We start from the raw sequence: 15,951 nt of genomic DNA, 5'->3' as shown, positions 1-15,951 counted from the left end.
ACTGTACAACTAAAATAGCTTTTCACCACAACAGGTGTTAGCTGATCACGAGCAGAGCTGGGCTTAGAGCTCTTCGACGCAGCCCTTACAAATATCTCTCGGTGTTAAAAAGTCAAGAGCAAGGCCAAAACACGACCAGGGATCCGCATCAAGGGGCTAATTTAATTAGAATGGTATTTTTAAAATTCGCTCTGTCTAGTCTTGTCTGGTAGCCTTGGCACTCAAGTTGTAACATTACATCATTGTAAATACAAAGTACCTTTTGTTGAATTTGACTGCTAAAGCACGATGACACTATCTGATGTTTCTGCATTTTTTTTAATACTTCAATGTGTTTGAATGAGATTCTTTCACATATAGAACTTCAGTCTTGGATAACTGAATGCATATGAAATAAAATAGTAACTCTGAGAGTTTTAGAATTAAATATAAATAACACCATACACAATGGACAGTTCCTTTTCCCCCCATTTGCAGCTATGAAGTGTTGCTACAAGTTTCCTTTTTGTCTGTCCACAGTTTATAAGGCAAAAATGTATGCAAAGATGTTAAAAACCTTTTAGTTGAAGAGTTAATTATTTAGACTATACTACACTGATTTAGAAGTGAATGTTAGACTCAATACAGCAGCAATTATGCTGCACATACCTATATGAAATTTAAAGTTCCTAAGTATCTCACTTAATCTTAGTTTGCAAGACCCTGACTCTCTTGAATTTATCACATCTCAAGGTACATTAAATACATTCTAAAGAGTTACTCAGTAGCTGGCTTATCAATTCAAAAGTTAGAAGGGAAGACTGGAATAAATTTTCTTCTCACAAGACTTACAAAATATTCCAGTAGCGCCTACAAGAAGGCTAATGTCATTTCCCTTTATTTCCCACAGCTTTTTTTACCCTACTCAGTGTCTGGTAGCTCTTAATAATATCCACCCAAAGGAATCCTCATATTCCATCCAGCTTATCACTCTAAATATATTTCCCCTCCATGGCACTGGATTTAAGCAGTAATTCTTACTCCTTCTGATACCTAGCTTGCAAAGAACAACTTGTGGACAATTATCTATGCTTGGTCAAGCTTGGAAATTGTCCTGGCTTTTGTGCCATTTCTGTAGTATCTAAGACTTGAAGAAATAAAAAATCTGGCAGGAAGGCTTGGAAGTTGGTCCCCTTGGGTCTTTTTACACAGGCAACAATAACAGGAAAGTTGCCTAAAAACACCATTTTGAACCATCATCTTACTCTCTGTTGGCTCTGTGAAGGAAACTAGGTTCGTGGCTTACGCATACCAGTCAGATGCCCAAATGAGATGCTTATTGCCAATGAATCCTCTAGCCATGTTCTTAATAATTTTATTGTTTCTTCCAGTCTTAAATCTCATTTGGTTCCCTTGAGTTCGTCATGGGGGAAAAGATATGGTCTAAACCAGACTTTATAGACCACAGATTTTAAGGTGAAAAAACCTAAGCTCTACTTTGCATCCTGCTATACTTTAACTCAAGGCAAGCACCAAATCAAGCAACGTGTAACTGTTTGCAGAGACTTAATAATTTTCAGTATCATTCTAGTTGGTATGCTAGCAATGGATGTAAAGCAATATGAATCAGCAGTCCCATTACTAAAGTGAACTGCCTCTTTAAAAAGAACAAGCCACTCCATTGTGTACAACTCTTCTTAATTTCCCCTGAAGACATTCCTGTAGATGGCCAGCCAGCTAAAGAAAGTCAAGAGTAACTTGCATTACAAGAACGTTGCCTCTTCTCACTGAAAGGAATACTGCAAAAAGAATCAGGAGTGATTTTTTTTGAAAAGAAATATATCTGTATTTCCAAAAGTTCAACTCTGCCAAAACACTGCCAAGACTATAATCTATTATCTGCTCAAAAGTGCTGTTACTCCCCTCATTAGAAAGCAAGACATTTCAGTATCTTTCTTCAGCTTTCTCTTCAACCTACCCTTAAAAGATGCTATTCTTTCTTTGAAAAAAAAAAAAAAAAAAAAGCAGCCTAACACAGCTGCTTCTCAGTAACAGAGTAACATTACTCCATATTCACCAGCATCCTTTTCCTGTGTTCAGTCAATACTCAGACTCTGCATACTCTGATGACAATACAGCTAGATGTCCTGATGGGGACAACGTATTTTCCAAAAGAAAATATCCTCATACTTCACAGCCTGTTTGTTCATCTTGCTCTCTCTCACAATGGCAACGCAGGCAGCATGCAGGTAAAATGAGACTGCCTTACCTCTAGACTTGGTTCTTTTAAGTATCACTAGTCAGGAAAACATCCAACTTCTCTTTCCATTCTCCATGATTGTCTCATCTGAAACCTGAAGTCATCCCTAGGCCAGCTCTCCTCTACAGGAACTTAATTTTATTTTTGAAGGACAGGGAATGAAAAGACATATGAAAGGTGTACATCTGCTGCTTTTACTAACAGGCATAACTACACTGTTTTGTAAAAGGCTGCATTTTTCTGTCTTTTTCCCTCCTTCAGCTTCCATGTAACACTTCCTCACATGCAGAAAGAACACCCATCAACTCACTCTCCCTCTCCCCAAGTACGTTTCAGTAGCATACAGAGAAATGGTTAAGCACTTGTTAGAACAATGGTTGTGTCCAAAGCTTAGTCCATATCTGTTTCTTCTTCTTTCTGGTATAGTCTTTATGTCTTCTGAATACACATCAACAATTTCCTGAGCTTTTTTAAAAGTTGGATGTTTCTATGGTTTTCCTTGGAAAATCTCCTGTCTCACTCCATAACCCTGCAACTCAGAAACACGCAAATATTGTCTGTAATAAGAAACTGAAATTAAACGGGGCCATTTGATGTGGACACAGCTATACAGGAATCTGATCTTCAGTTAGAGATAGAAGAAACACAAGCACATAATGATTGTCTTTCCAGCTAGTTGGGAATGTAACTGCAGATAAATTTAAAATGCCAGCCCAGTGTCCCCTACATTACACATTTCACAGAGAAAAAGGTTAAAGAAAATGAGCACTAGAGAAATAATTCCCTTTCAAGGTAGGTTTCATGTGCTCCACAGAAAATGATACATGAAAGGAGTCGAGAGATTTAAGCTTACTGAAGAATTTTAGTTGGAAACAAAAAACTCAAAGAAAGCTTTGTACAGTTTTAAATGTGACAAAAACACTGAAAGCAAGCTCACAATAGCTTGCATAGAACAAAACAAAACAAAAAAAGCCTAAAAAAGTAGTAAGATACTTCTAGTGAGCTATAAACATGATCTTTTGATTCTGCATAACGCTGTCTTATTTAGCTTGCATGCATACAAGGAACATAACTTTCAGAGACGTACAGAATGAACAAAAACCACAATTGAAAGTCTAAATTTTAGACACACTGGAAAAGTCAACAACAGGTTCTACTAGGAAAACAAAAATTTGTAATGTTTTTTTCCCCCTCAGGATATTCTACTTCCTAATAGCAGCACAAAGGTATTATCTGAGTGTCAAATTATTTGTTTAGTTCTAATCCATCCACACAGCAGATCTATCCTGGATGTCCAAAATTATTTCAACTTTCTTCCACATCAACAGGCGTTGATGGGCTGAGATTTTGCAAGTTTCTAAGACTTTCATCACAGAGCACTAAGCTAAGTGATATACGTATTTTATCCCCTTGTAACAGTTAAAACCAAGATTTGCTTAAGCTAGTTTTTGGGTTGTATTTAGGCTTGTTTTTTCCTTTTTGAGAAACTATTTAAGTTCAGAAGCAAGCTTTCCTTGGAGGTTTTTTTTAGAAGGAAGAAGCTAGAGAAGAAAAGGAAATGTCAGGAAGAAAGAAGATAGTGTTTTATTTAAAGGAATCTGCTTTTGATGAGTAGCAAAATGTTGAACCACATAAGATATGGCTCCTATTTTCACTTCTAGTGGAGTCCAGCCATATGACTGACACGCACTCTGTTGCGCCAAACATATCACTTATTCTGTGTTACATGGAAAACAGCTTCAGCCAGATTTGACTGTACTAGCATTGTCTTCTTCATGTCTGTGGTTTGGACTTACTCCTGAAACAGCGTAAGTACAGACTTCCACACCACATCGCAGTACTGCATTTATTCCTAAGGCCCAATCTCATTGCCAATAAATCCCGTTTTTGGATCCAAAAGACTAGACTTTAACTCTTTGATATCAATGATAAAGTTTTCCCAAGGTACTAAACAACATGAATGTCTGATTTTGACTGCTGCGCCCCAGGTTCTGAACACACCATGTGCTCTTTTGATAATATCCTGAAAAACTGAAAAGCACTTTGAAGAAAATGCTCCCCACACAGGTAGTAAACCAGTGAATTTGGTTTGAAAATGGCTAGAGATCATATTTGAAAGACAGTTTAAGGGCTATATATACAATGGTACATGTTGTTTGAGGGCTTTTATCTTTACTTTTGCAATAACTTCAGGATAAATAACCATTTACAATAATTATCTTCAGAATACTTCTGCAGGAAATGAATGTAGGGTAGCACAAATACTGGTTCTCAGATTTGGAGCACATCCTTTGTGTCCTCAGTAAAAGGTATGAAATTATCTTTTTGAAAAGAACAAACTTGTTTCCAGAATTTCAAAGCTGTCACAAGAAGAATACTTTAACAATTGCATACAGTTTTTACGTTGTAAAAACGACGTTTGTGAACCCATCCTGTAATGATGTTAACTAGTCAAAATCAGCTGTCACATTTTTTTCTGCAACAGGAACAGCCTAAAACATTCAGGAAGAATTACAGGCCTAAAACAGTGATTTATAGTAAGGCTGCCATTGGCTTTAATATTAAGCCATGTTAGAACAAAGTATAGCATTTCTTTAAAACATCTTCACAACCTTCAGTCAGTTAAGAACAGCTGCCTGTAGAATAGCGGTGAGACATGGCAGAGGAAAATCCACACAATGCCAGACGGGACTCTACAGGGAAGGTGTCATATCTGGGTTTCCACTGTTTTGAATGCCAGCATCCACTACAGGAATTATGCCTACCACAGTCTCTATTATTCACCCATCTACATACTGCAATACTGGGTGCTCACAAGTAAGTGTAATGTGTTGAAGGCAAGAGGCCTGCTTCAATTACTATTTGGTGGGCTATGTGGGTAGGGTCCAGAGATGGCAATTTCAGTGAGAGTTCTAGGATGGTTTCAGCAGTTTCCCAGGAAAGAGCATATTAACAAATCTCAGTGTCCATTGAAAAATATTTGATTTCTGTTTTCTTCTGACTTCACCAGTAGAGGTATTCTGTCTCTTTAAAGAGCTACTGTTGCAATTGGGATCAAGGAGGTCCTACTTGCAAATGTTCAGTTTCCAGGAGGGAAACAGAGCAGCCACCTTACTTTCAGAGCCTGAAGCCACAATGGTCCTGAGAGAAGACCAACTCTTTAAGCAGCGAGGAAGGAAAGGAATAAAAATAGTCAGAAGTATGTGAGAAAGAAAGGAATTAGGGAGGATGAAAGCAAGAGTGAAGTCAGATAAACACAGGAGGCGAGAGCTGACAAAGAAGGGCTAAAGGGAATATGGCATGGATGAACAAACAAAAAGGGATGCTGACACAGGCACAAGTGACTAATACTTAAAAAAATGAGTGAGACACTACTGGGGAGCATGAAAGAAAATCCTGTCTTGGTGGGAAAAATGTTCCTAAATATGACAGAGCTGAGTAGAGAGAAGCTATACTCTGTATATATTTACTACATACCAAAGGCAATGTCTGGGATGTGCTTAGACTTGAAAGATGTTAAGAGCATGAGCTGTAATGAATTAAGATTAAAACAAAACAGTCTAGCACCCATTCAGTTGTATCATCTTATAAACAACAGCAGTTATTAAAATAACTGCAAAAATTGGATGAGGAATCATAGAGTAGTTGGAAAGGGTTTAGGTCGGAAGGGACCTTTAAAGGTCACCTGGTCCAGCCCCCATGCCATAAGCAGGGACATCTTCAACTAGATCAGGTTGCTCAAAGCCTCATTCAACCCGGCCTTGAAAGTTACCAGGGATGGGGCATCTACCACATCTCTGGGATACCTGTCCCAGTCTCACCACCCTCTGCATTAAAAAGATTTCTTCCTTATCTAGTCTGAAGATGATAAAAGATGTTTTCCTTAAACAAAAGAGGCAATCTTTTTAGTTATGCAGCTCCAAGCTTTGCATTTCCCCATGTCGGTTAAGAGCTTCAACAGACACATAAATTTTGCCTACTAGATAAGGGAAAGATGCAGAACATACAGACAAATAATATGGTGCAGTTCTTACACCTTAAGTGTTAAGGTGAGAAATATGGTCTTATTTCAGCAACTAAGTGACCTGCTTGCTTTCTGAATCTTACTATTAAGCTATTAAACAGCTTAAAACCATGAAAGGTGTTCAAAATAAAAGAACAATTTTCTAAACATATTTTCTTCCTTCTTTTATTCTAAAACCAAAACGGTTCCAGCAACATATATTAAACTGAAAAGCAAAGAAAGTATACCCAGTGTTAGTCAATGATAAAAATCAAACCAAACCAGGTATGGTACTCATTTGGAGGAATGCAAATACAAATGCAAGACATGCTTAAAGTTAAGATTAAAAAACCCCCCCTTAAATACATCTAAATCACCAACTAATATCTAGTGTCATGATTTTTATTTCAGTTCAGAAAAGGCCTCAAATCTCAGCTTCATAGATAGAAAAACATTAAATAGCTTAAATATTTTAAAACATTTTTGCAAATTGAAACAAATAGACCGTGATGCTTTTAAGTGTTTTACTGGCTTTTATTTGAATAGTCTTCATAACTAGCAGCATTGCTTGGCATGATTAATGCAGCCAATCCAAACATATCAAAAGTGTTTATGCCATACCATATTATCATATATGCTAAGCATATAAATTATACATGGAAAAAAAGTCTGAATTTTCTCACAGTAATCATGATTCATTTATGACATACATTGCATGAACAGTCCACTAAATGAGCTGGCATTGTTTATATTTCCTGATGCAGTGAGCTAACCTTCACAAACAGAATACGACCCTTTCCTACCCACATATTTGCACAACTGGAAATTAGTTTTCAAGAGGGTAAATTTTCTTGATGCTACAAATCATTATTTAAAACGGCACTCAGTTTATCAGTATGTAAGTTAGCTCAGTAAAAATATATTTGTGGAAGGAAAAAAAAGCAGCTGAGTGATGGGGTCTGCTGGCAAAGATACATGCTCCTTCCCTCCCCCCTTCAGTCATGACATACTGTTCAGTGTATATGATCAGTACTGTAATTCAAGCATCCTGTAAATACAAATAAAATAAATGTGCATGTAACCTTTATTGCAGATGATGGAATTAAATGTTTCACAAATTAATTTAATCTTAACAACTTAATTTCTGGTCAACAGCACTTGAAAATTCCACTTCACACTTGTTGCTTTTAATAAAAGACAGGAAATACTGTAGAAATCCCAGAGCCAGAGCTGCTTAACACAGATGGCACCATGCTTTTCCACAGCATACCAAAGCCAGCTAACTACTTATACAGAGGCAGCACACTGTACAAAACACACCTCCAAGGGTACTGCTGAACAGAACAGGGTTTACCCAGATGAGGACCACTAAACATGTAAATGGATATTTTGCTGAATCTAAGCTATAAGCATTTGTTTAGGAAGCTTTACCAAAAAAAAGTATCCCCCTCCTTTAAATCTCCTTTCAAGAGCCCACGGACTTGGAACTTTATTAAACATAATTTTTCCCACAAAAATCTTAAATTGATCATCCATAAATCCCCAGAAGGAAATATCAGTTAGAAATCCACTCCAGTAGCTTGGCCACCTAAAACTTCAGGATTAAAAAAACCAAAGGGTCTTCCCAAAGGGGAAGTGGGGGTGGGCAAGAATTTAAAAAAATCACGTTTTGGGGGCATTGGAAAACAAATTAATGTAGACGCAAGGTAAGATAAATTTATTTCTTAGTGAGTTCATCTTGTATTTTTCCCAAAGCAGCTATAATAGAAGAATAGCTAGAATTAACTGCACCTGTTTTTCTTTACAAAACACCTCCAGAACTAAACTGCGACATTTTAGTGATGATAAATGAATCCAAGAGTATCAGATTTGCACACATCAGACATCTGGGGGGAACGACAACACACAACAGGACACACAAAAAATACATACTTCATGACTGCAACCAAGGACTATGGCATTGTAACCCATCCTAAATTGTGTAATAAGTAAAAAAAAAAAAATCTGTTACTTTTTCAAAATTTCATTTTTAATATAGACCACAACAAATGTCTGAAGCGCTGATGAGAAATGTTCTACTTCCAGTCCAAACTACAGATATGATAGGAAGACAGAAAATAAAATTCAGTGGCAAACAACAATTCAACAACCTTCATTTTTTCAGATGCTACAGAAACAAGCAAGATTTGAGTAATATTTACCATGCTGGGTTAGGAAAAAACCCAAAAAATGAAGGGACAAGACTAAAACTAGACAGGACAGCTATATAAACTTTAAGAATAATTGTTCCTCACATATGGTAAAAGAATAAAAATGTAAGTTTATTTTTTAAAAAGGAAAACTTGGATTTATGCCTTGCTTAGTTTCTCTGCCCTCTCCCCATCCAAACAAGAAGATCAGCAGAATATAAATCACTAAAAAAAGCAACTGCTAGTACTGATAATATATGAATTGAACTGATCATCAGAATATCATCAAAAAGGTTAAGTACTAGACAGAGTAGCGAGTAGATATTTCCTTCACATGCTACCTCAGACAGAATTCTGTTGAATAGAGTGTTTAAGTTTGTCATCTTGTTGCAATGAAAGCTTTCTAGTAAATTATAAAAGTTGTAACTGGTAAAGGACACAAAGAGGAGGAAGAGAAGCCTGTGACATGTCAGCTGGCTGTCAGAGAAGTTGCTAGAAAAAAAAAGTGAGCTGCTGATAGATAAAGAGGAAGGAGGAGGGGGAGAAAAAAAAGCCACTGTGGGAAAAATGTTACTAACTGTCATCAAATTTGCCTGCTTAACTTCTAAAACCTTTAGACAAGCAAATAACCTATTAATATTTAAACATGACTTTCACGTTCTCTTCCACTGTAGTTTCATGAGACCATTAAAACCTATTGCTTGAGTATTTTGCACAGATTATATAAGAAAGCAGACTAAACCAGAGAGGAAAGGCTATCCCAAATTTCTTCCTGATCAGAAAGACACACAAGAAATCAGGAAACATCTTCTGTAAAATATTATACAGGCAGAGCTGTCAATCCCATGGACTCAGGGAAGAATGGAGAACACAGAGAACAACAAAGTTGAAAGGGATAAAAGTATCAATTATGTTGAAATCTGATATTCTGTAAAATAAACCAACTTCAAACAGGCTGTTACTTAATCCCAGTTTTGGAATGGAATGCAAGCCTCCCCCCTGCCCTGCAACATATGTACTACAGCACCCAGTTCCTTTACCCCTAACAGCTAAATGCAAACAACAGCAGCAAAAGTAACTGACAACACTAGGTTAAACTTCCTATCCACAATAGGTTGAAAACACAAATACCAGACCCTTTCTGAATAAGCTTCCAAGAAATGTAGTTGAGTCTTTGCACATGATACTCCAGCAGAAAGAGGCAGCTTCTCTTTTGCTTTATTCAGTCTGATTTCCCAGTAACATGTGATGGGCCAGAAAGCATACGTGCAGTAAATTAGCAGCAAGTGTTTAGATACTGACATTCCTGGGAAATTATTCAGGCTTTTGAACCAAAGTGCTAAGAAGAAAAAGAAATTAGGAAGATAGAATAGAATAGCCTTGAATTCATTTACTTTAAAAATAAAAAAGTCTTCCTAATACTAGCAGGGATTTGCTGAGAGAAAGTCTTTGCAGCATTATAATCTTGTAACCAAGAGAGGCTATTCAAAATGGGCAACACTGCTTAGAAAAGAAAAGAGACTTTTTATAAAGCCATGAAAGTTACAGCAGTAGAGACACATGGTGCTCTTAATGAGCTTTTCAATACTCTTGCTGGTTATAAAACATAAAGAAAACTACAGCCATTTTCTCAGCAGAGAAAAATGCACTGCTTTTATTTAACCTATATAAACAGCTTCTCTTCAGAAACGAAATTGGCATGTTAGTTTTATAGAGATTTTGATAGGAAGGCTTAACATTAAAAATATCATATGCTGTGATTTGATTGCTCCCTAGCTCCACATCAATATCACAAATGTCATACAAAAGATGAGAAAAACAAAGCATTCCCATTTCCATCCTCCGCTCCCCTCTCCCAAAGCCCCCTTCCTACAGTGAAAAGCAGAAAAAGTACTCATATATGCACACACACACATACAGTCAATAAAATGTGCACTGTAATTCTTTGCTGTGATGTTCAAAGTTACTAAACAACATCAGTTTCTATTGCACTCAATAAACACCCATCTCTGGAAAAACAAAAACCTAATCTGTCTATGCATTCTCAAATTCCTTTGTAAAAACAGTTTCTTATGCAATCAGTAGCTCAACACAGTGGAAAAACAGAGGACATGAAGCATTTCCATCTGGTTCATCTTCAGAATACATAGTATTCCTTGGATTTTGATAGACTCCCTCCACGTTCTCCAAGTCCTTGATCAGACCTTCATGGCATTACTGAACCAATTTCAGTATGATCAGGTATTTTTATTAGTTGGTGGTGCATAATTTTTAAATTTTGTCCTCTGAGCAAAATAAAAGCATTAGAATTTTCCCCCCACTTTAAGAAAGATGTTCTCACCTGTTCAAAGTGATGATAGACAGCAGAGCTGCCAGAGCTTCCTTTCCCCAGTTTTCACCACTTAATAAATAAATCAACTGCTCTAGTCCCCATAAATGATAGAAGTCTCAGGATTATAACAAACCAGTGCAACTGAATTTTCCACAGTCCCCTCTCTTTCCCTTCTCATCTTCTATGGATTCCAGAGGATACAAATAGAGGGCTGAGATGTGGGAAGCGCAAGAGGGTTCTCTTCCACAGTTTCCAGTTCCTTTTTCTCCTCAGTGCCCTATAGGCTAATAATAACCTGTAGATTAATGTGATGCTACCAAAGTCCCTTGATCATAAGGCACTAAGAAGGCAACTAAGTAATATGCTCCCACACCGGGCTAAGCGCTCATCACATTTACCACAAAGCCCATTTCTCCTGGACAAAGTGAGGGCTAGGACAGATGGCAGGGGTAATGTTAGGGACCAGCTGCAGCACCTTAATTCTGGATACTCTGTTGGAATGTCATATCAGACTGAAACACCATTATGTAAACTATAAGCATAGGCTTTCTGTAAAACCATAAGAACTTGTATTACAGAGACATCTTATTTGTGTGGTTTGTTTTTTAAAAAGTGCATTTTTCTCTTTTGTAAGAGACAAATGCAACACCATCCTGTATTTAATCCTTCCCCTATTTCCCTGCATGAACTGCATAATCTTAAAATAAAAACATAAATTTACCAGTTCTTACATAGAACTTTCATACGTTCTTGGACCCCTTTTACATTTCAGAAATATTTTAGATTCCTGCTCTAAAGTTTATGTTCACATGCAAGGCATCTTTTTATAAACCTTTAAATGTAATTTTATAAAACTTTTAAAAAATTGTACTGAAATATAATGTACATTTATAGAAGTGTTGTTAATTTAATTCTCTCTTTGGTAGAGTGTCTTAACTGCATTATCTATTTGAAAGAATACAAACAGCAAAAGAAGTGCTTTTAAGCCTTTACTTTTGCTCATTTATGAAAGGGATTTTTTTTTCTAAAACAGTATTCAGGCCACTGATATACAGAGATGAGCAATGAATGTACTTGTGAACACAGGAAAAACTGCTGCCCAATATAAAACCCAGCAGACTTCACATTTGTATTCTTACATTAAAAACATCCCGTTGAAAATAAAGATGGGATAAGGAAGTGTATGTAGGCATTGTTAAACTAACTTGGGTAGAGCCGGGACTAGTTAGCTACAAAACCTCAAAGTGAGAGTACTGAGCTAGTTCTTGGGTTTCTTGCCTCATATACTTCTTATAGAGAAAGCTCAGGAAAAAAGTTTATATAAGGAATAAATCGGTAAACCTAAGAGAGAAGCACTGGGTTTCACTACTGGTTTATAATCCCTCTTTTCCTCTCCAAAAAAAAGGCTTATTAAATGCAGTACCTAGTTAGCTCAATCAGAAAGTTTGCCAAATATCATATGCATAACCATGTCTCTGAAGCAACTTGTGTGATATTTGGTTTCTGATCTTAGCTTCCTCAGGTACTTACCATAACAGACTGAAAAACATGATAACTGTTTCCCTCAACCATTTTGTGTGAGAAAAAGAATATTTAATTTCCCTTAAGATCAAATGTTTAATTTGGTCTTTATTCTTTAACGTAAGCTACGTTACATCTCACATCCAGATATTCACACTTTAAGAGGAAAAAAAAATATCAAATTTATCTGATTTCAGATACAGATTAACAGCTTAGAAGTTGAAATATTATGTCGATGATAGGTGAACATATTTGACTAGAATACCTGGAGTATTGTACAAAGAGGAGCTACACCAGCCAATGAGACTACATACACAAGTACCCAGAATTTCATATACCCCCACACGTTGCTTCAGGAATGAGCAATACTAAAATTAAACCTTACATACAAAAGTTAGTACTTTTAGCACAATGGCAACTTCAGTAAATGAAAAGCAGCGATCCTTTGGTATCTGACTGCAGTCACCAAGCAGTGACTAATAGTGACTTAACAGTGTTATTTTTAGGACTGTAAACCATGCTGTTTGAAATGTATCTCTCTATATGTGTATCTATATCTATATCTATATCTCCAATAATTTTCAACTTCTACAGACATAAAAGGGAGTTTAGAATGCCTGTCTGCCAAACTACACCTATTATGAGCTAGGATCATATAACCTTTTTCAGTTCACTTTAGTGATCCTTTCCCCTCATGCTACCTGGACCATAATTCTCTCTGCTGGAGAAAAATTCCCAGTAAAAAGCATTTTTTTTGCAATGTCCTCACCAAAAGGAACTCTTGACAGTTCAGTGATCTATTAAAAATGCCTTATAATTTCAGAAGTTTACTAAGATAGCTTGAAATACCCTCCTTTCTTCAGGAAATAAATCTCAGCAGATATCAGATGAATGCATGACAACCATCTAACCAGCCTGCAGATTTAGGAATCCACATGTAGGCTGAGAAGATGCCTGCTCACACACGCACACACACACAGCAGTTTAAATGATGCTAAAGGAATTACTAGAGCAGCACCACCATGCTGCTCACTTGCCTGTTTCAGTAGGTAGTACCAAAGTTTGGTAAATACCTTAAAAGTGGTAACATTTGCAGTGCCACTTATTCACTCAGCTAGGAGACACTGTAAGGACCAAGGCCATTCACACAGAATATCTCTACTGCCAGGGAGCACAGTGATGGATTTGCTTGTCTTGGTGACTCACAGCAAAGATGCAGAAGAGCTCAGAGATTTTAAGATGAAATTCTGCAGTGACTACCCACAATTCTAGGCTCAGGTGCAAACTGCACAAAAGATGCCTTTATTGAAAAGAAATTATATAAGCTACCATCTGATTCCTGTTCTCACTTTCCAGGAAGGATTTGTGATGGTAATGTTACAATGGTCATACCTGTCCTTATTTGTGTCTTGGAGCACAGATCAAGAACAAAAAATTAAATAGTGGAAAGACTGAATTATGTCCCTACATCCAGTTAACGTGGAAACATTAAGCAGAAGTTAAAAGAGCACTGTTCTGATATTGAAACTTATTATTTCCTCTAATTTTTAGGCTACCAGCTACTTAAGTCACCACTGTCCATTGAATTCTGCACTAGTAGAGAGATGTACATGCCTGTTCTTTTATTGCTATAGACCCCTCTTTTTTTGCTACTCACAACACAAAAAAGGAAGCTTACACGCTACCTCTCAGCTATGTTTCTCTGGAGATCTATCCTAATACTGCCTGCTGATTTTGCAAGCAGGAAAGCAAGCTGTAGCTGACTTAGAAGCTCTATATAAAAGATAAATAAATGAATGAAAGGATAAGCTCCCCACAGTCACTGCAATAAATATTTAAGGAGGAAGTTTATCAGCTCTCCTCTGACTTTTGAGGAATCAGCCACTAGATGGCAGAAAAATGCAGCTTAATTTTCTCATCATTGTGAAGAATGACCCAACAGATCTCTTGCATCTCGGACCACGGGTAATATGATCTCTCAAAAAACGTCAGACACAAGATGACATAAATTAGGCAAGAAAGATATTCATATGTGCTATCTTGACCTCTTCTCCTCTTCTGTAAAACCTGAAGAGTGTTTAAATATTTGAAAACCCAAGTCTTAAAACAAGTGAACCCCACTCCTAGGTTCATTACTCTGGAAAGTACGCTGTTATGGAATGGGGACAATCTTCTTAAAGATGTTCTGTTACTCCAATATCACTCCAATTAATATTAAAAGGGTCGGATAGGTGGAGAATTTATTTCAAGATTCAGGTATATAATGGCTGCTCTTCTTTTTCCAGAACTCATGCAAATAATAGTGGGCAGCGGGAAGACAGGAAGCAGGGAGCAGAGTCCCGGGAGTTTAACAGGAAGTAAAAGCAAAATTCTGAGTGTTCACAGAAACCCCTCAATTTAAAACATATCATTTTAACTGGCAGGGTTTGCCTTAATGAAATTATATGTGTGTGTCTTGAGATGTCATGCATTGTATTAACATTATTTTTGCAAAGCTTCACCATTAAAAATAGTTTGCAGTTCTCGGTTCACCAGCTCTTTTCATTCCTATGGGCTTTTGGATGTTTGCATTTCCTTACTTTCCACATATTTGTTCTTTCTATAAGTTTTTTCTCTCCTTTAATGGTCATTATTCTTTAGCATCCTCATTGGGTACTTCAATTACTACATTTTAATTTTTTTCCTGCTTTCTATTCCCACCTTTTAAGAAAAATAAAAGAAAACCAAAGCTGTAGTTCAAAACAAAATGCTTCAGAAACTATGAATGTGTCAGAAGAAAGCACTATGATCATTGTAGAACAAATAGAAAACCTACATAATCCAGTGATTTTACAGTGATTCATTCATCTCCCTCGTGCTGATCTTCCATGTAATGTATTAGCACAAGAACCTAAACAAACATTACTTAAAAAACCCCTATTTACATTTACATTTATCTATCTAATAAGATTATTAGGATTTTCTTTTTTACATACCAAACTTCCGTTTACCATCACAAAAAACCCATTAAACATTACCATAGTTTAAATCTTAAGAGTACTGGCCATATTACTTTCACATAGCTAAAAGCATCAGCGATAAAATTCTTGGTCAACTGAAAATCAAAGCGATATTTACTGAGATCTTATCTGCAAAGTCTTAAAACGAATTTACTTTTTCAGATAGCACCAGTATGGCAAAAGGGTCTCAAGACTACAAGGCTTGATTAGGAATGCAGGTCCTCTTTACTGCACCAAAGCTGAAGTCCAACACTGATGAAAGTAAGCAAAACTGTCAACATAACCACCAGCATTTCCTTTCCCCTGTTCCCCACCAAATAAACTAATGTTGAAAAACACAGAAAAATGAAAAAAGTCAAGTAAGGAAGCACACTGTATTTCCTGAGTAAAAATCTACATTGAAAAATCAGAGTTCGAATTTCCAATGACAAATCACCCACTGAACTGGAAAGAAACATATCTAAGCAGAACATCTGATACATAGACTGAAGAAATCTGACAGAATAAAGCTGAGATTCCTTTGAGCAGTATTTCAATGGAGTTCAAAAGAAGAGCACTTGCAACACTAGCGCCATAGGAAGAATTTACTGTAAAAATACACAGTTATAATTCATGCAGATAAATATACAAAATGTTGTGTGCACGTTTTCAGGTGAAATTAAATTTTT

General features: G+C 36.6%; 1 protein-coding gene across 1 annotated transcript in view; it reads right to left on the bottom strand.

Annotated features, from left to right (window-relative positions):
* The window catches only part of TTC27 (tetratricopeptide repeat domain 27), a gene marked incomplete at its 5' end in the record, with an annotated part of 112,637 nt that overhangs the window by 62,324 nt on the left and 34,362 nt on the right, over positions 1–15,951 (bottom strand). The gene's annotated exons all lie outside the window — the stretch shown is intronic.

This window comes from Gallinula chloropus (genome assembly GCF_964237585.1).
Source record: "Gallinula chloropus genome assembly, chromosome: 3".
NCBI classification, from domain to species: domain Eukaryota; kingdom Metazoa; phylum Chordata; class Aves; order Gruiformes; family Rallidae; genus Gallinula; species Gallinula chloropus.
This window is presented reverse-complemented; position numbering and strand designations above follow the sequence as displayed.